The sequence below is a fragment of the Bubalus bubalis genome, chromosome 24, assembly GCF_019923935.1.
Source record: "Bubalus bubalis isolate 160015118507 breed Murrah chromosome 24, NDDB_SH_1, whole genome shotgun sequence".
Classification (NCBI taxonomy): Eukaryota; Metazoa; Chordata; class Mammalia; order Artiodactyla; family Bovidae; genus Bubalus; species Bubalus bubalis.
The window spans coordinates 38504250-38523720 of NC_059180.1; the positions used below are offsets into that span (position 1 = coordinate 38504250).

The window sequence follows — 19471 nt, forward strand, 5'->3', positions numbered from 1 at the left end:
AGCCAGAACAGAGATCAAAGATCCTGCATGCTGCAACTAAGACCTGGCGCAGCCAAATAAATAATGAATATTGAAAATAAAATAAAAATCATGTCATTCACCATAAGATTCCTAGAAGAGAACATGGGCAAAACATTCTCTGACATAAATCACAGCAATGTTTTCTTAGATCAGTCTCCCAAAGCAATAGAAATAAAAACAAAAATATACAAATGGGACCTAATCAAACTTAAAAAATTTTGCACAGCAAAGGAAACCATAAACAAAAGGAAAAGACAACCTATGGACTGGGAGAAAATATCTGAAAATGATGCAACCGACAACGGCTTAATTTCCAAAACATACAAACAGCTTACACAACTCAAGAACAAAAAACCAACCCAAGTGAAAAATGGGCAGAATACCTAAATAGACATTTTTCCAAAGAAGACGTACAAATGTCCACTAGGCACAATGAAAAGATGCTCAACATTGCTAATTATCAGATAATTCTAAATTAAAACCACAATGACGTACCACACTGGACAAAACGGCTAACATCAAAAAGTCTACAAATAATAAATGAAGAGGGTGTGGAGAAAATAGAACTCTCATACACTGCTGGTGGGAATGTAAGCTGATACAGCCACTTGGCAAACAGCGCGGAGGTTCCTCAAAAAATGAAAAATAAAGTTGCCAAATGATCCAGCAATTCCGCTCCTGGGCATATGTCTGGACAAAACTATAATCTGAAAAGATACATGCACCCCTATGCTCATAGCAACACTATTCACAACAGTCAAGACAAGGAAACAGCCTAAATGTCCATTGAAAGATGGATGGATGGACACGCTGAAGTACATATATACAATGGAATATTACTCAGTCCCAAAAGAATGAAATAATGCCATTTGCAACAACATGGATGGACCTAGAGATTATCATACTAAGTGAAGTAAGTTAAATACCATATGATATCACTCATAGGTGGAATCTAAAATATGACACAACTGAACTTATTGACAAAACAGACAGACTCACAGACATAGGCAACAGACTGGTGGTTTTCAAAGAGGGTGGTGGCGGAGGGAAGGACTGGGCGTTTGGGATTAGCAGATGCAAACTGCTCTATATAGGATGGATAAACAAGTCCTACTGTAGACCACAGGGAACTATACTCGACATCCTGTGATAAACCAGAATGGAAAAGAACACGAAAAAGAACACTATGCATATGTATAACCAAATCACTTTGCTGTACTGCAGAAATCAGCACAACATTGTAGATCAACTATACGTCAATAAAATGTTTTAAAAATCGTGTCATTTTTGGTCTGAAAATATAACATTTGTTTTAAAAATGAAAGACTCGAAGACATGGCTGCTGGTGGGGAAGAGGCCACTTCACAGGGTGCTCTCAGCTTCCTGGAGGGTCTGCTGTCCCCAGGGACCCTACCCGAGAGGGACACTACCCTTAGGTCAGCAGATAGCCGCTGTGAGCTGGCACCACTCAGTTTTGGTGGCAGAACCCGAACTCAGACAATTTTGGTACAGACTTCTCACTGAGACATTCTCTGAGTGGCTGGTCAGAGCCAGAAGCCAGTCAATATGATTGGAATCAAACAGGAACATTTTTTGCCTCCCAAATAAATTGAGGTCAATGATTAAATCAGTTCTGTAAAGTTTCGTTCTTCTGCTTTGCCCAGACAAACCATTTTTCTCACTGGATAAACAGATAAGAATGGTAACTAGTCTTATCTATAATGTTCCTTTCCTCTCTTGCTCTGGAAAGAACCCAAAGGAGGAAAGACTTGGGTCACTGGTGGAGGATTAGAGCTTGTGGTGAACGTCTGCACTTTCTGGCTGCTGGATATCTGGACATTCTGTTTATTAGGGGTGGGAGGAAGGTGGGGGATCTCAGGACAGGTGCAGGCGAGCTGCCCCCTGCTCAGAAGCTGAAGGTCTGGGACTTCCCTGGTGGCTTAGTGATTAGGATTCAGGGCTTTCACTGCCATGGCCCAGGTTCAGCCCCTGGTAAAAAAAATTGAGATCCTGCAAGTCGCAGGGTGCAGCAAAAGAAAAAAAAAAAGCACTGGAGATTCCACTCCACTCACTGAGGTCGACTTTGTAGTTAGATGGGAGAAATCAACAAGGCAACTGCTGTCTCTGGTTCTGAATTTTGATACCAATATTTCATTTAATATTTACTTATTTTTAAAAATTTTTGCTGCACTGGGTGTTCATTGCCGCCCGCAGGCTTTCTCTAGTTGCTATGCCCTGGCTTCTCACTGCCCGTGGAGCACAGGCTCTAGGTGCTGTGGGCTTCAGTAGTTGTGGTACACGGGCTTAGTTGCCCCTCAGCATGTGGAATCTTCCTGGACCAGGGATTGAACCCACGTCCCCTGCATTGGCAGGCAGATTCTTTCCCACTGGACCACCAGGGAAGTCCACGATCCTAATGTTTTAAAAAACCTCTTTCACTGTAAATCGGCTCCGGCCTAACCTACAGGAAGCTGTGGGCAAAGCACTGATCTGGGATGGTCTGTGGGATTGCAGTGACTCCGCCCCTCCTAACCATGTTGGGAGGCCACTCACCTCCCTGAGCCTCAGCTTTCTCATCTCCTCCTCATCTCACGAGGATGAAGGGCCAATGGACAGGGCAAGGGATTCTGTTCAGGGACACTGCACTGTAGGTGAAGGTCCAGTGGCTGGGTCACCGGGTAATGGCAAGCTGAGCTCCCTCGCCAGGCTGTCTGGGGTGGCATTTTGGCCAGGCCCAGCTTCCTGGTTCTCATTCAAGCTGGGTTCCCAGCCAGGAACATAGGTTCATAAGTGACCGTGACCTTCCAATCAAACCTTTTTCTGCTTACGTAATGTGCGTCAGTTTCTGTTGCTTGCAACTAAGAACCTCCAACTGGTCTTAAGTGCTCATTTGTGAGGCTGGCTGAACATAAGGAAACTACAAGTGGAACCTGGTGGTGAGGGGCAGCTGGGTGTCCAGGGGAGGCCACAGCCGATCCAAGCCTGCACTTGCTGGGTCTCAGGATGCCCTGATGCAGAAAAGCGTGTCGAGCAGGGAGCAGGGGCTGCAGGGTGCACGTATCTGCTTGGGGGAGGTAAAATATGAGTGCACATTTGTGCACTGGGGCTTGGACAAGGCACAGTCCAGCTCTCTTAGCAATACCGCAGAGAGGCTTCCCAGGATGTGAGACAGGAGCCCAGAGGCCTTCCAGATGCAATCCCCTCCCAGCACCCCGCCAGCCATCCAGCTCACGTCCTTCATCAAGCCCTGCTGACGTTCCTTCCTCAATATCTCCCAGTTCCATCCACTTCCCTCCTTGTTCGTGGCCAGCCCTGCAGTCCTACATTTAGGACAAAGACCAAAGCACTTGACACGGTCCCCTCGACCTCCAGGATCTCATGCCTGATGATCTGAGGTGGAGCTGAAGTAATAATGACAGAAATAAAGTGTAAAATAAATGTAATGCTTGAATCAGCCCCAAACCATCCCTGACCTACTACCCCGTCCATGGAAAAATTGTCTTTCCATGAAACTGGTCCCTGGTGCTAAAAAGGTTGGGGACCACTGGTCCACAGGGTTCAAGGCTGGATTCAAGGGTCTTTTCTTTTTGCCACACCACGTGGCATGAGGGATCTTAGTCCCCCCACCAGGGATCGAACCTGTGCCCCCTGCAGTAGAAGCGTGGTTAGTCCTAATCACTAAACCGCCAGGGAGTTCTCCCTATCCTTACCTCTTTGGCCTCCACACATAGCAGCTCTCTCTGTTCTCTGATTACAGCACATTAATTTTTTCTTTTTTTTTCAATTGTTATAAAATACACATAACATTAAACTTAGCATTTTAAGTACACAGTTCCCTGGTGGCTCAGCTGGTAAAGAATCCCCCTGCAATGTAGGAGACCTGGGTTCAATCCCTGGGTTGGGAAGATCCCCTGGAGAAGGGAATGGCTATGTGCTCCGGTATTCTTGCCTGCAGAATTCCACGGACTGTATCATCCATGGGGTCACAAAGAGTCTGACACGACTGAACGACTTTCACTTTCAGTGGCATTAAGTACCTTCACACTGTCGTGTAACCATCATTACCATCATTCATCTCTAGAACTTTTCTCGTCCCCCCAAATGTAACTCTACCCCCAGTAAACAATCAAGTAACTCCTCATCCTTTCTTCTCCAGGCCCTGGCAACTACCCTTTTACTTTCTGTATCTGTCAGTTTGAGGAATTGAGGTACTTCATACAGTATCTGTTCTTTTGTCACTGGCTTATTTCACTGAGCATAATAAAGTCCTCAAGGTTTATCCAGACGGTAGCATGTGTCAGAATTTCCTTCCTTCTTTTTTAAAAATTAATGAATGAATTAATTTCTGGCTGTGCTGGGTCTGCGTTGCTTCACAAGCTTTGCTCTAGCTGTGGCGAGCAGGGGCGGCTCCCGTCGCCATGGGACGTGGACTTCTCATTGGGGTGGCTTCTCTTGTTGTGGAGCACAGGCTCTGGGACCCGCGGGCTTCAGCAGTTGAGGCACGTGGGCCCAGAAGTTGAGGGCTCTAGAACACGGGCTTGATAGTTGTGGTGCACAGGCTGAGTTGCTCTAAGGCATTTGGAGTCTTCTTGGATCAGGGATCGAACCTGTATCTCCTGCATTGGCAGGTGGATTCTTTACCACGGAGCCACCAGGGAACACCGTCCTTCCTTCTTAAGGCTGAATAATATTCCACTGTATATGTAAGCCACGCATTGCTTATCCACCCATCCCCTGATGGACAACAGACACTTGGGCTGTTTCCACATTTTGGCTATGGTGATTAATGCTTCTGTGACCATAGGTGTATTTGAAATACCTGTTTAAGTTTCTGCTGTCACTTCTCTTGGGTATATACCCAAAAACGGAGGTGCTGAGTCATATAGTAATTGCATGGCTGATTTTTTGAGGAACTGCCATACTGCGGTGCATCATCTTACATCCCCAGCAGCAATACACAAAGGTTCCGATTTCTCTGCATCCACACCACAACATGCCATTTTCTGCTTTTCTGATTATAACCATTCTAGTGCTGCTGCTGCTGAGTCGCTTCAGTCATCCCCGACTCTTTGCGACCCCATGGACTGCAGCCTGCCAGGCTCCTCTCTCCATGGGATTCTCCAGGCAGGAATACTGGAGTGGGTTGTCATGCTTTCCCTCCAGGGCATGTTCCCAACCCAGGGATCGAAAGTACATCTCCTGTGTCTCCTGCGTTAGCAGGCGGGTTCTTTACCACTAGAGCCACCTGGGAAGCCCAGCCATTCTAATACATGAGAGGTAATATCTCATCGCAGTTTTGACTTTGTATTTCCCTAATGAGCAAACTCAGGGAGATAGTGAAGGACAGGAAAGCCTGGCTTGCTGCTGTTCATGGGGTCTCAGAGAGTCAGATAGGACTTGGCTACTGAACAACAACAATTAGGGATGTTGAGCATCTTTCCACATGCATGTTGTTAGCCATCTGTATGTCTTCTTTTATAATATTTTTATTTATTTGGCTCAGTGGGTCTTAGTCGGGGGACTTTAGCTGTTTGTTGTGTCACGCGGGATCTTTCCAGCACCACAGACTCTCTAGTTCCGGTGCAAGGGTTCAGTAGTTGTGGTGCGTGGCTTAGTTGCTCTGCAGCCTGTGGGATCTTCCTGGGCCAGGGATCAAACCTTTGTCCCCTGCATTGGCAGGCGGACTCCAAACACCGGAAAAGAAACTGAAACTGAAGTTGCTCAGTCGTGTCCGACTCTTCGAGACCCCTTAGTCTGTGGCCTACCAGGCTCCTTTGTCCATGGGATTCTCCAGGCAAGAGTACTGGAGTGGGTTGCCATTTCTTCCTTCTAGTAAAACCAGCTCTTGTCCCCTTTAATCAAGCATCAGTAATTTGCTGTTATCTTCTTAAGGCTTCTATTCTTGCTCTCCCAACTCTCTTCATTGCCAGAGACCAAACCCTTGAGGAGAGGGACTGGGACACAGTGTGATAGAGGAGCCACTGGATCAGAAGGTTGGCAATCAGAGGACTGAACTCTAGATCTGCCCTGTGAGCTTCCCTGGTCATAAAAATGAGTAGTCACTTCCTTGCACCAGGGCCTGTTCTCTGTGTCTTAGCCTGGGATCAGCACAGGGGATGAATCAGGGAGTCAGATGGCCAGGTGAACTTGGGTGAGCCTTTAACTTCCCTCTGGGTTTGAGCCTTGGTTTCCTCATCCATCCAGTGGATGGGGTTGGGGCTGCGCAGTGGAACAGCAATATAAAAGAAGGGTTACTAAAGGAATCAAATGGTATTTATTAAATGCCTAGCATGGTTTTCGACAAATGGCCAGCTAGCTATTCGACAGATAAAGAAACTGAGGCCCAGAGCGCTAGTGGTAAAGAGTTTGCCTGCCAGTTCAAGAGACATAAGAGATGTGGGTTCGATCCCTGGGTCGGGAAGATCCCCTGAAGGAGGAAATGGCAATTTGCTCCATATTCTTGTCTGGGAAGTTCCATGGACAGAGGAGCCTGATGGGGTATAGTCCATGGGATGGCAAAGAGTGGGACACGACTGAGCACACACGCACACCCACTACTAGAGTAGACAGGTGGGTGCTTGCTAAACTGGATGACAGATGCAAAGCGGATGACATGTGAAAAAGAGCTGTTAGCTCCCATGGGCCATATTAATGACAGAAATGTAACAAAATAGATGTTAACATTGAAATCATTCATGTGTCCATTTAGGATCTTTAGCATTTAGATTCGAAGGTCTGGCAGTACCAAGTGTTCTCGAGGATATGAGCAGCAGAACCCTGATGCTCTGGGGGAGTGTGCGCTGGCAGGACTTTGGGAAACCTTGTGCCAGGATCTACAAAGCTGAACAAAGGAGCGCCCTATGAGCCAGCCTCTCCCCTTCCCTGGGCACCTGACAGAATTACGCTCATGCCATGCACTGGAAAGCTTGTGACAGCACTATGAGAATAGCCAAAAATTCCCACCTGGGAATTACCTGGATGCCCGTGAGCAGCAAAACAGAGAAACTTGGGTCTATTCACGCAATGGAGCATCGCATGACTGTGAGAATGACCACTGACAACTGTGTACAGCAATATGGATGATTCACGGGTGCAAGACTGGGCCACAGAAGCCACAGTCAAGAGTTCATACTACATGAATCCATTTCTATAAAAACTACAGAAAGGAAGAAAGCTAATCTTTGCTGCTACAAATCAGGAGCATGGTGACCCCAGGGTGACCTTGTGTTTGGAAGGGAGTGCAAGTCAGGTCGCTGGGAGGTGGGCCCATTGGCATGTTTGGTTTGTGGGAGTGCATCATGCTGCACCCTGTTCTTATCTGTGTCAAAGGTCTGGGAACCTGCAACGATTCAAACAAATCAATCACCCAACAGTGTAGCTCCCACAGGGGTGGCAGGTTCCCCTCCTGTCCTGTGCAAACCAGGGGCCTGCGTCTGACGGCTTCCTCTCTCGCCCCTTCGTGCTGGCTCTCATTACCTGTGGAGGGAGGCAAGGGTGCTGGGGGATCAGCCTAGAGCCACAGAAGCTGGGTCTGTTGGCCACTGGCTCCGAAACTCCGAGTACACCACCTCTCTGCTCAAGTTAGGTAAAGTTGAGGATCCGCACAGGATCCCTGCGAGGATGGAGGGAGGAATGTGCATAAAGAGCTTAGTCTGGGGACTTCCCTGGTGGTCTGGTGGCTAAGAATCTGCCTTGCAATGCAAGGAACATCAGTTCGATCCCTGGTCTGGGAAGAACCCACATGCTGTGGAGCAACAAAACCAGTGCGCCACAACTACTCAGCCAGCGCTCCTGAGCCAGGAAGCTGCAGCCTGCATGCCTAGAGCCCACGCTCCATGACAAGAGAAGCCTGAGCACCACAACGAACAGTAGCCCCCACTCCCCAAAACTGGAGAAATTTTGTGCACGAAGACCCACCACAGCCAAAAAGTTTACCAAAAAAATAAATACATCTTAAAAAAAAAAAGACTCTGATCTTCCAAGGCAGGGGGCCAAGGTTCAATCCCTAGTCAGGCAACTAAGACCCCACAAGCCGTGTGTTGTGGCCAAAAGAGCTTAGCATGGTACCTGGTGCAAAGGAGGTCCTCAGTGCTGTCAGTTGTGTCTCTCGGGATGATCACAAGATTGTGTTTGAGGCTTTCAAGCCAGTGTGCGTCAGCCTGGTGGGTGGAGGCCGGGTGGTAAGGAGGATGCGGAGGACTGTGGGAGGAGAGAGGCACCCACAGGGGCTCAGGCTCTGCTCCAATGAGCCGAACCCTCCAGGTAACCCTCCTTACCTGGAGTGTTAGATTACACAGCTGTACTCAGTTCACTCCAGTTGCCTCCAACCTGTAACAGAAGATACAAAAACAGGCAAGATGAATCTATTCATAGAAGCTGGACTGGTGGCTTCCTCCTGCGGGGTGACAGTGAGTGGACGAGGGCACAGGGAGGCTGCTGGGGAGAAGAGGCCACGCTCTGTGTCTTGAGTGAGGTCCGTGAAAATGCATCAAGCTCGATACTTAAGATGGTCACCTTTCCTTTGGGTCTCAGCGTCAGAATCGGGCCCAATTTTAGCTCTGGCCTAAGAGAACTAAACAAAGAAGGCCAAACACTACCCTGGCCCCCTTGTTCTATAATACAGGCTCCAAGTCAGGAAGGACAGGCCACGGAGGAAGCCACTTCCCCACGTGTGTCACCGTTTTGCCAGCAGAGGGCAGTAGTTTAGAGAGGATGGAGGTGCTCTGATTTTCCCCACTATGGGCTATTTTCTGCACAACCTGGGAAGCAAACAGGAAAGTTATCTGGAATCCCATGGGCCACCCAGTTGAAGGCCTACAGGGGTTCGTCTAGAGGCAGGATGACCTAATGGCAGGGGCTGAAAGGCACCCGTGGCCAAAGGTGTGCTGGCCCTGAGGCACTCCAGCTGCCCCAGTTCACTTCAGTTCAGTCGCTCAGTTGTATCCAACTCTTTGCAAACCCATGGATTACAGCACGCCAGGCTTCCCTGTCCATCACCAACTCCCGGAGCTTACTCAAACTCATGTCCATCAAGTTGGTGATGCCATCCAACCATCTCATCCTCTGTCCTCCCCTTCTCCTCCTGCCTCCAATCTTTCCCAGCATCAGGGTCTTTTCAAATGAGTCAGTTCTTCACATGAAGTGGCCAAATTATTGGAGTATCAGCTTCAGAATTATCCTTCCGATGAATATTCAGGACTGATTTCCTTTAGGATCCCAGCTGCCCCAGTTAGGGTAAAATCAGGACTAAAAATAAAGGGCGGATGGCTTCGAAGTTCAGGTATGAGGTCGGTGGCAGGTGGAGAAGAAGGTAGGTTTGGGTGCGTTAGGGAGGAGGGAGGGGTCTGCAGAAAGTGAATGCTCCCCAGGAGAGGGTGAGACAGGCAGATATCCTGCAGGACAGCTAATGACAGCTCTTGCCAATTCCTGGGATGGTCGGATGTAGCAACATGTTAATAATGAATAAATCTACAAGGTGGGTGTATCGGGGTTCATGATTCTCGTCTTGTCACTTTTCTATGTATCTGAATATTTTTTTCCTGGCTGAAAGCTTTTTTGCTGTTTATTGGTTTAAGTGATCCTGTCCTCATTGCTTTTTGTATATTTTTTAAAAAAATATTTATTTATTTATTTGGCTGTACCGGATCTTAGTTGCGCCATGCAAACTCTTTAGTTGAGGCACGTGGGATCTAGTTCCCTGACCAGGGACTGAACCCAGGCGCCCTGCACTGGGAGCACAGAATCTTAGCCGTTGGACCATCAGTGAAACCCTCTATTAGTTGATGGGTCGTTTCTACTCTTTTGCCTACAGTGAACATGAATGTTCATGCTATGAGTATGAACAAATGCTATGGACATTAGTGTATGGGTTTTTGTGTGGATGTATTTTTCATTTCTCTTGGGTATATTCTTAGGGGTATAATTGCGAGTAACCCTATATTTAATCTTTTGATGAACATTTGCCTTTAGTTTTAAGTCAGATACAACTCAATTGTCTCATTTATTTCTGGATTCCTTAAATAGCAAGACGGAAATGGCGATTTCATTTTTGTAAGTGAAGGAATGGAGGCCCAGGGCATTGAAAGGACAGCAGATACTAACACTTTCATTTGTATCGAGTGTCAGTAAGTGCCAAGATCCATGCAAAGTGGCCTAACTGCAGTAAGCCAGTCCATCCTCACAACAGCCCCACGAAGCTGGGTCTTATATTCAATCCCATCTTGTGGTTGGAAAAATTAAGTACTTTGAATGAGGCCACACAGCTGTACAGTCCAAGACTTGAACCCAGTTCCGTCTTAATGAACTTAGGCTTTCAGTGGTGCTCAAGGTGAAAGCAAAAGTGTTAGTTGCTCAATCATGTCAGACTCTGTGCTGCTATAAATTGTAGCCCGCCAGGCTCCTCTGTCCGTGGAATTCTCCAGGGAAGAATACTGGAGTGGGTTGCCATTTCCTTCTCCAGGGTATCTTCCCGACCCAGGGATCAAACCTGGGTCTCCCTCTGCCGTTTGGTGGACTCTGGAGCATCAGCAAATCCCCACCAGCCTCTGGCATAGTAAGGTTTGCCTGTACTCTTCTACTGCATGGGACGCTCTGGACCACCCTTGACCTCCCTCCTCTCTGACCCTTCTCGGTCTCCACAAGTCTTCCCTCTGGATCCATTCTAGAGCCCTCTCCCTTCCTAATGGGTCTTCCTGCCTCCAGTCTCTGCCCCTTCCTCACTGCCAGAATGGTCTGTCCAAAGCACAGATCTGGTCACATCACTCAGCTTTAAATCCTCACCATTCCCCACTACCACAAAACAGGATCAGTGCTACTTGCCATAGACAGGTCCAGAAGACCAGTCTTTCCTTGACCAGCACCCTCCCATTTAATATCCTGTGAAGAACTGCTTGCATTTTCCCAGAGAGTCTTGGCATCACTTCTCTGGGACTTTGCAGGAGCAGTTCTCACTGCCTGAGTGCCCTTCCCCACTTCTTCCACCTGGGGATCTGTCACACATCTGTCAAATCCCAACTTCAATGTCTATCTCCTCTGAAGCTTTCTCCATTTGAGTGCTTCCTCCCTGACTTCGCAAAGCACTTGGTCTTGCCAGTCTTCAACACAAACTACTATATTAGCCTCCCTAGCTGGACTGTGCACTTCAAGAACAGAGACTGGGCTTTATTCCATTCTGTGTATTTCCAGGCCTGGAACAAGATCTTGCTTGGTTGAATGAGTAAATGAATAAATGTTTGATAGCTGCACTATCTCATACAATAGCTACAAGCTGCATGTGGCTATTGAGCCTATGAGATGCAGCTGAACCAATCTGAGATGTGTAAAATAAGTATAAAATACACTGGATTTTGAAGACTTGGTGTGAGAAAAATAAGAATGCAAAATATCTCATTGATAATTTTTTATGTTGATTAAATATTGAAACAGTAATATTTTGCACTGTGTTGTGTGTGTGTGCTCAGTCGTGTCCAACTCTTTGCGACCCTATGGGCTGTAGCCCACCAGGCTCCTCTGTCCATAGAATTTCCCAGGCAAGAATACTATTTCCTCCTACTCCAGGGGATCTTCCTGACCCAGGGATCAAATTTCTTGTGTCTCCTTCATTGGCAGGCGGATTCTTTACCACCGAGCCACCTGGGAAGCCCAATATTTTGCATATTAGGTTAAATAGAGTTAATCTCATCTGTTTCTTTTTACCTTTTAAACATAATTAATAGAGACTTTAAAAACTACATGTGTGCTGGTCTCCCAACTTCCTAATTGCTTCTCGGTCTAAACCATGCTCCTCACAACAATCAAAATAATTTTTTAAAAAGTCAATCAAATCATATGGAGTTGAGTCTCATTGTTAGTGGTATTTATGTTCTATAGCCGCTGCAACTTCCCAGCCATAAAAAGGAATGAAATAATGCCATTTGCAGAAACATGGAGAGACCTAGGGATGATCATATTAAGTAAGTTAGAAAAACAAATATTAGGGACTTCCCTGGTGGTCCAGTGGCGAGGACTCCCCACTCCCAATGCAGGGGGCCTGGGTTTGATCCCTGGTCAGGGAACTAGATCCTACGTGTTACGATGAAGATCGAAGATCCCACATGCCACACAAGACCTGGCCAAATAAATTAATAAACATTTTTTTAAAAAAGAAAAACAAATATCATACGATATTACTTATATGTGGAATCTAAAATATGACACAAATTGGGAATTCCTTGGCGGTCCAGAGAATTAGGACTCCATGCTTTCACTGCCAATGGTGTGCATTAAATCCCTGGTCAGTGAACTAAGATCCAGCAAGTTATGAGGCACAGCCATAAACAAAAAATTTAAACGTAAAATAAACAGAAAACTCACAGGCTCATGGTTACTAAAGGGGAAAGAGGGTGGGGAATATAAATTAGGAAGTTGGGATTAGCAGAAACAAAGTACTATATATCAGTTCAGTTCATTTCAGTTCAGTCACTCAGTCGTGTCTGACTCTTTGCGACCCCATGAATTGCAGCACGCCAGGCACCCTGTCCATCACCAACTCCCGGAGTTCACTCAAACTCGAGTCCATTGAGTCGATGATGCCATCCAGCCATCTCATCCTCTGTCGTTCCCTTCTCCTCTTGCCCCCAATCCCTCCCAGCATCAGAGTCTTTTCCAATGAGTCAACTCTTCACATGAGGTTGCCAAAGTACTGGAGTTTCAGCTTTAGCATCAGTCCTTCCAAAGAAATCCCAGGGCTGATCTCCTTTAGGATGGACTGGTTGGATCTCTTGCAGTCCAAGAGACTCTCAAGAGTCTTCTCCAACACCACAGTTCAAAAGTATCAATTCGTCGGCACTCAGCTTTCTTCACAGTTCAACTCTCACATCCATACATGACTACTGGAAAAACCATAGCCTTGACTGGACAGACCTTTGTTGGCAAAGTAATGTCTCTGCTTTTGAATATGCTATCTAGGTTGGTCATAACTTTTCTTCCAAGGAGTAAGCATCTTTTAATTTCATGGCTGTGGAAAATTCTGAAAGAGATGGGAATACCAGAACACCTGATCTGCCTCTTGAGAAATCTGTATGCAGGTCAGGAAGCAACAGTTAGAACTGGACATGGAACAACAGACTGGTTCCAAATAGGAAAAGGAGTTCGTCAACGCTGTATATTGTCACCCTGTTTATTTAACTTCTATGCAGAGTACATCATGAGAAACGCTGGACTGGAAGAAACACAAGCTGGAGTCAAGATTGCCGGGAGAAATATCAATAACCTCAGATATGCAGATGACACCACCCTTATGGCAGAAAGTGAAGAGGAACTAAATAGCCTCTTGATGAAAGTGAAAGTGGAGAGTGAAAAAGTTGGCTTAAAGCTCAACATTCAGAAAACGAAGATCATGGCATCCGGTCCCATCACTTCATGGGAAATAGATGGGGAAACAGTGGAAACAGTGTCAGACTTTATTTTTCTGGGCTCCAAAATCACTACAGATGGTGACTGCAGCCATGAAATTAAAAGACGCTTACTCCTTGGAAGGAAAGTTATGACCAACCTAGATAGCATATTCAAAAGCAGAGACATTACTTTGCCAACAAAGGTCTGTCCAGTCAAGGCTTTGGTTTTTCCTGTGGTCATGTATGGATGTGAGAGTTGGACTGTGAAGAAGGCTGAGTGCCGAAGAATTGATGCTGTTGAACTGTGGTGTTGGAGAAGACTCTTGCAAGTCCCTTGGACTGCAAGGAGATCCAACCAGTCCATTCTGAAGGAGATCAGTCCTGGGATTTCTTTGGAAGGAATGATGCTGAAGCTGAAACTCCAGTACTTTGGCCACCTCATGTGAAGAGTTGACTCATTGGAAAAGCCTCTGATACTGGGAGGGATTGGGGGCAGGAGGAGAAGGGGACGACAGAGGATGAGATGGCTGGATTGCATCACTGACTCGATGGACCTGAGTCTGAGTGAACTCCGGGAGTTGGTGATGGACAGGGAGGCCTGGTGTGCTGCAATTCATGGGGTCGCAAAGAGTTGGACACGACTGAGCGACTGATCTGATCTGATCTGATCTGAATTTCATGGCTGCAGTCACCATCTGCAGTGATTTTGGAGCCCCAAAAAATAAAGTCTGACACTGTTTCCCCAACTATTTGCTATGAAGTGATGGGACCAATGCCATGATTTTTGTTTTCTGAATGTTGAGCTTAAAGCCAACTTTTTCACTCTCCTCTTTCACTTTCATCAAGAGGCTTTTTAGTTCCTCTTCACTTTCTGCCATAAGGGTGGTGTCATCTGCATATCTGAGCTTATGGATATTTCTCCCGGCAATCTTGATTCCAGCTTGTGCTTCTTCCAGCCCAGCGTTTCTCATGATGCATATAAGTTAAATAAGCAGGGTGACAATATACAGCCTTGACGTACTCCTTTTCCTATTTGGAACCAGTCTGTTGTTCCATGTCCAGTTCTAACTGTTGCTTCCTATCCTGCATATAGGTTTCTCAAGAGGCCAGTCAGGTGGTCTGGTATTCCCATCTCCTTCAGAATTTTCCACAGTTTATTGTGATCCACACAGTCAAAGGCTTTGGCATAGTCAATAAAGCAGAAATACATGTTTTTCTGGAACTCTCTTGCTTTTTTGATGATCCAGAGGATGTTGGCAATTTGATCTCTGGTTCCACTGCCTTTTCTAAAACCAGCTTGAACATCTGGAAGGTCACGGTTCACGTATTGCTGAAGCCTGGCTTGGAGAATTTTGAGCACTACTTTACTAGCGTGTGAGATGAGTGCAATTGTGTGGTAGTTTGAGCATTCTTTGGCATTGCCTTTCTTTGGGATTGGAATGAAAACTGACCTTTTCCAGTCCTGTGGCCACTGCTGAGTTTTCCAAATGTGCTGGCATATTGAGTGCAGCACTTTCACAGCATCGTCTTTCAGGCTTTGAAATAGCTCAACTGGAATTCCATCACCTCCACTAGCTTTGTTCGTAGTGATGCTTTCTAAGGCCCACTTGACTTCACATTCCAGGATGTCTGGCTCTAGGTGAGTGATCACACCATCGTGATTATCTTGGTCGTGAAGATCTTTTTTGTACAGTTCTTCTGTGTATTCTTGCCAGCTCTTCTTAATATCTTCTGCTTCTGTTAGGTCCATACCATTTCTGTCCTTTATTGAGCCCATCTTTGCATGAAATGTTCCCTTGGTATCTCTAATTTTCTTGAAGAGATCTCTAGTCTTTCCCATTCTGTTGTTTTCCTCTATTTCTTTGCATTGATCGCTGAGGAAGGCTTTCTTATCTCTTCTTGCTATTCTTTGGAACTCTGCATTCAGATGCTTATATCTTTCCTTTTTTCCTCTGCTTTCGCTTCTCTTCTTTTCACAGCTATGTGTGAGGCCTCCCCAGACAGCCATTTTGCTTTTCTGCATTTATTTTCCATGGCGATGGTCTTGATCCCTGTCTCCTGTACAATGTCACGAACCTCCGTCCATAGTTCATCAGGTACTCTATCTATCAGATCTAGTCGCTTAAATCTATTTCTCACTTCCACTGTATAATCATAAGGGATTTGATTTAGGTCATACCTGAATGGTCTAGTGGTTTTCCCTACTTTCTTCAATTTAAGTCCGAATTTGGCAATAAGGAGCTCATGATCTGAGCCACAGTCAGCTCCCGGTCTTGTTTTTGCCGACTGTATAGAGCTTCTCCATCTTTGGCTGCAAAGAATATAATCAATCTGATTTCAGTGTTGACCATCTAGTGATGTCCATGTAGAGTCTTCTCTTGTGTTGTTGGAAGAGGGTGTTTGCTATGACCAGTGCGGTCTCTTGGCAAAATTCTATTAGCCTTTGCCCTGCTTCATTCCATATTCCAAGGCCAAATTTTTTTGCATTCCAGTCCCCTATAATGAAAAGAACATCTTTTTGGGGTGTTAGTTCTAAAAGGTCTTGTAGGTCTTCATAGAACCGTTCAACTTCAGCTTCTTCAGCGTTACTGGTTGGGGCACAGACTTGGATTACTGTGATATTGAATGGTTTACCTTGGAAACGAACAGAGATCATTCTGTCGTTTTTGAGATTGCATCCAAGTACTGCATTTCAGACTCTTTTGTTGACCATGATGGCTACTCCATTTCTTCTAAGGGATTCCTGCCCACAGTAGTAGATATAATGGTCATCTGAGTTAAATTCACCCATTCCAGTCCATTTTAGTTCGCTGATTCCTGGAATGTTGATGTTCACTCTTGCAATCTCCTGTTTGACCACTTTCAATTTGCCTTGATTCATGGACCTGACATTCCAGATTCCTATGCAATACTGCTCTTTACAGCATCAGACCTTGCTTCTATCACCAATCACACAGTTGGGTATTGTTTTTGCTTTGGCTCCATCCCTTCTTTCTGGAGTTATTTCTCCACTGATCTCCAGTAGCATATTGGGCACCTACCGACCTGGGGAGTTCCTCTTTCATTATCCTATCATTTTGCCTTTTCATACTGTTCATGGGGTTCTCAAGGCAAGAATACTGAAGTGGTTTGCCATTCCCTTCTCCAGTGGACCACATTCTGTCAGACTCTCCACCATGACCTGCCCATCTTGGGTGGCCCCACAGGGCATGGCTTAGTTTCACTGAGTTAGACAAGGTTGTGATCCATGTGATTAGATTGACTAGTTTTCTGTGATTATGGTTTCAGTGTGTCTGCCCTCTGATGTCCTCTTGCAACACCTACCGTCTTACTTGGGTTTCTCTTACCTTGGACGCGGGGTATCTCTTCATGGCTGCTCCTGTAAAGCGCAGCCGCTGCTTCTTACCCTGGATGAGGGGTATCTTCTCACCGCCGCCCCTCCTGACCTTGAACGTGAGTAGCTCCTCTAGGCCCTCCCGCGCCTGTGCGGCCACTGCTCCATGGACTGGGGTTACTCCTCTCAGCCACCGCCCCTGACCTCGGGCGAGGGGTAGCTCCTCCCAGCCGCCACCCCTGGCCTCGGGCAGAGGTAGCTCCTCCCAGCCGCAGCCCCTGACCTTGGACCTGGGGTAGCTCCTCTCGGCTGCTCCTGTGCTGTCGCAGCCTGGCACTCTCGGCCGCCGCCCCTGACCTTGGACGTGGGGTAGCTCCTCTCCGCCGTTCCTGCCTGCGCCGTCACAGCCTGGCACTCTGGGCCGCTGCCTCTGACCTTGGACGTGGGGTAGCTCCTCTGGGCCGCGCTTGTGCGCCATTGTAGCCGCCCGCGACGACGCACAGGTACTATATATAAAACATATAAATAACAAGGTCCTATGGTATAGCACCAGAGAAGGCAATGGCACCCCACTCCAATACTCTTGCCTGGAAAATCCCATGGACGGAGGAGCCTGGTAGGCTGCAGTCCATGGGGTCGCTAAGGGTCAGTCACGACTGAGCGACTTCATTTTCACTTTTCACTTTCATGCATTGGAGAAGGAAATGGCAACCCACTCGTTTTCTTGTCTGGAGAATCCCAGGGACAGGGGAGCCTGGTAGGCTGCCGTCTATGGGGTTGCACAGAGTCAGACACGACTGAAGCGACTTAGCAGCATGGTATAGCACAGGGAACTACATTCAATATCTTGTAGTAAACCATAATGGAAAAGAATATGAAAAAGAATATATTGTATAACTGAATCACTTTGCTATACATCAGAAATGAAAACAACCTTGTAAATCAACTATACGTCAATTTTTTTAAAAAGTTGTGGGAATTCCCTGGTGGTTCAGTGGTTAGGATCAGTGCTTTCTCTGCCAGGGTCCCGGTTCAATCCCTGGTCCGGGAACTAAGATTCTGCAAGCCATTCGGAGTGGGAAAAAAAAGAAAGCAGGAACATCATCTGGGTAAATTAAAAATGACCAAAGACTTAGATATTAACAATAAGCTATATCTAAATCCCTAATTACCTGATTAAGAAAAAAAGAAAATAAAAATTATTCTTAAAAAAGTCACTGTAAATACTGAAATAGTGAATACAGTAAGTCCCCTACATATGAAAATTCAAGTTTTGAACTTTCAAAACTTTCAAAGATGTCAACGTGTGTTTGCATGTTCAGTCATGTACGTCAGTTCACATGTCTGGCAAACATTGTCACATGCCTGCATGCTCTACACGTGGCTGTGCTTTACTGTACAGTATAGAGCACAGTAGTACAGCAGCTTTATCTCAAGCCCAGGATGTCCAAAAGCAAGTGCAAAAGCAGCAGTGATGTAGCTGTTACTGCTAAGAAGCACCAAGTGATGATGATGGAAACAAAAGTGAAAATAATTGAGTGGATCGACAGGAGGAAGAAGTAACTGAAGAACAGGAGAGGGTCATGATGCAGGAAATGGTATGGGGATTTTCTTATTTGAGGAAGCACTGTTCGGGTTTGAGGCACAGGACCTGAACACAGAAAGGTACACAAAGGTTGCAGCAGTCATTCAGAATGCAATCCAGTGCTACCTGTCATCTATGATGACAAAAAAAGAGTTTCTACCCAGACATCACTGGATTGTTTTCTAAGGAGGGTAGATAGAATTGAATCCGGCAAGGAACCAGAACCTGTGCCATTTATGTCAGGTGTGAGTGAAACTGCAGCTTGTCCTCCGTCTCCTATTGCTGATGACCCATCAGCTCTTCTCACCCTCTGCCCACCCTCCTCCCTTCTCCAGTCAGTAACTCTTCTTGCCTGTTCACTCGATGCCGGCCCCTGTATGCCAGCTGTTAAATAGTATACTACAGTGCTTCCCTGGTGGCTCAGTGGTTAAAGCGTCTGCCCGCAATGCAGGAGACCTGGGTTCGATCCCTGGGTTGGGCAGATCCCTGGGTCGGGCAGATCCCCTGGAGAATGAAATGGCAACCCACTCCAGTATTCTTGCCTGGAGAATCCCATGGATGGAGGAGCCTGGTGGGCTACAGTTCACGGGGTCGCAAAGAGTCGGACACGACTGAGTGACTTCACTTTCACAGTGCTTTTCAAACTACTTATCTTGTAAGATTAAAAATGTGTTTTGTGTTTTTCATCTATTATTTGTATGAAAGTATTATAAACCTATTAGAGTACAGTATTATATAGCCAATCGTGTCAGTTGGGTACCTAGGCTAACTTTGTTGGACTTAAGGAACAAATTGGACTTACAAACTCATTCTCAGAATGGAACTTGTTTGTATGTAGGGGACTTACTGTACTGAACCACTGCTCCCAGGGAAATGCAGGATAAGATTCCTGTCAGCTATTTGTCATAATATTTGCATCAACTAATTAACACATAACCGTGTTTTGAGTATTTCTGTTTAAAAATACTTTAATATATATTTCACTCAATAACATTGAACTCAAGGCCAACAACACTATAACTCATGTCTGCACAGCTGACCTAACGTAAGTTATTTTTTGTGTAAGATCTTCTGGTACTCAGAAAAAGTGAATGCACCAGTGCTCGGGGGCCATTTTAAACAGCAGAACCAATCAAAAGCATAAAAATGTGAATATGG

At 46.1% G+C, this 19471-nt stretch overlaps 1 protein-coding gene across 26 annotated transcripts in view; it reads right to left on the reverse strand.

Annotated features, from left to right (window-relative positions):
* C24H16orf96 (chromosome 24 C16orf96 homolog) overlaps positions 1–19471 on the reverse strand; it is a 59588-nt gene that overhangs the window by 38923 nt on the left and 1194 nt on the right. For 13 of the 26 annotated variants that reach the window (XM_044936149.2, XM_044936144.2, XM_044936133.2 and 10 more), the window contains exons 2-3: positions 8298–8349; positions 8089–8220 (exon numbers count right to left, since the gene is read on the reverse strand). The gene's annotated coding sequence lies outside the window, so the exon portion shown is untranslated. The other 13 variants (XM_044936145.2, XM_025275698.3, XM_025275695.3 and 10 more) reach the window with 8 other exon arrangements.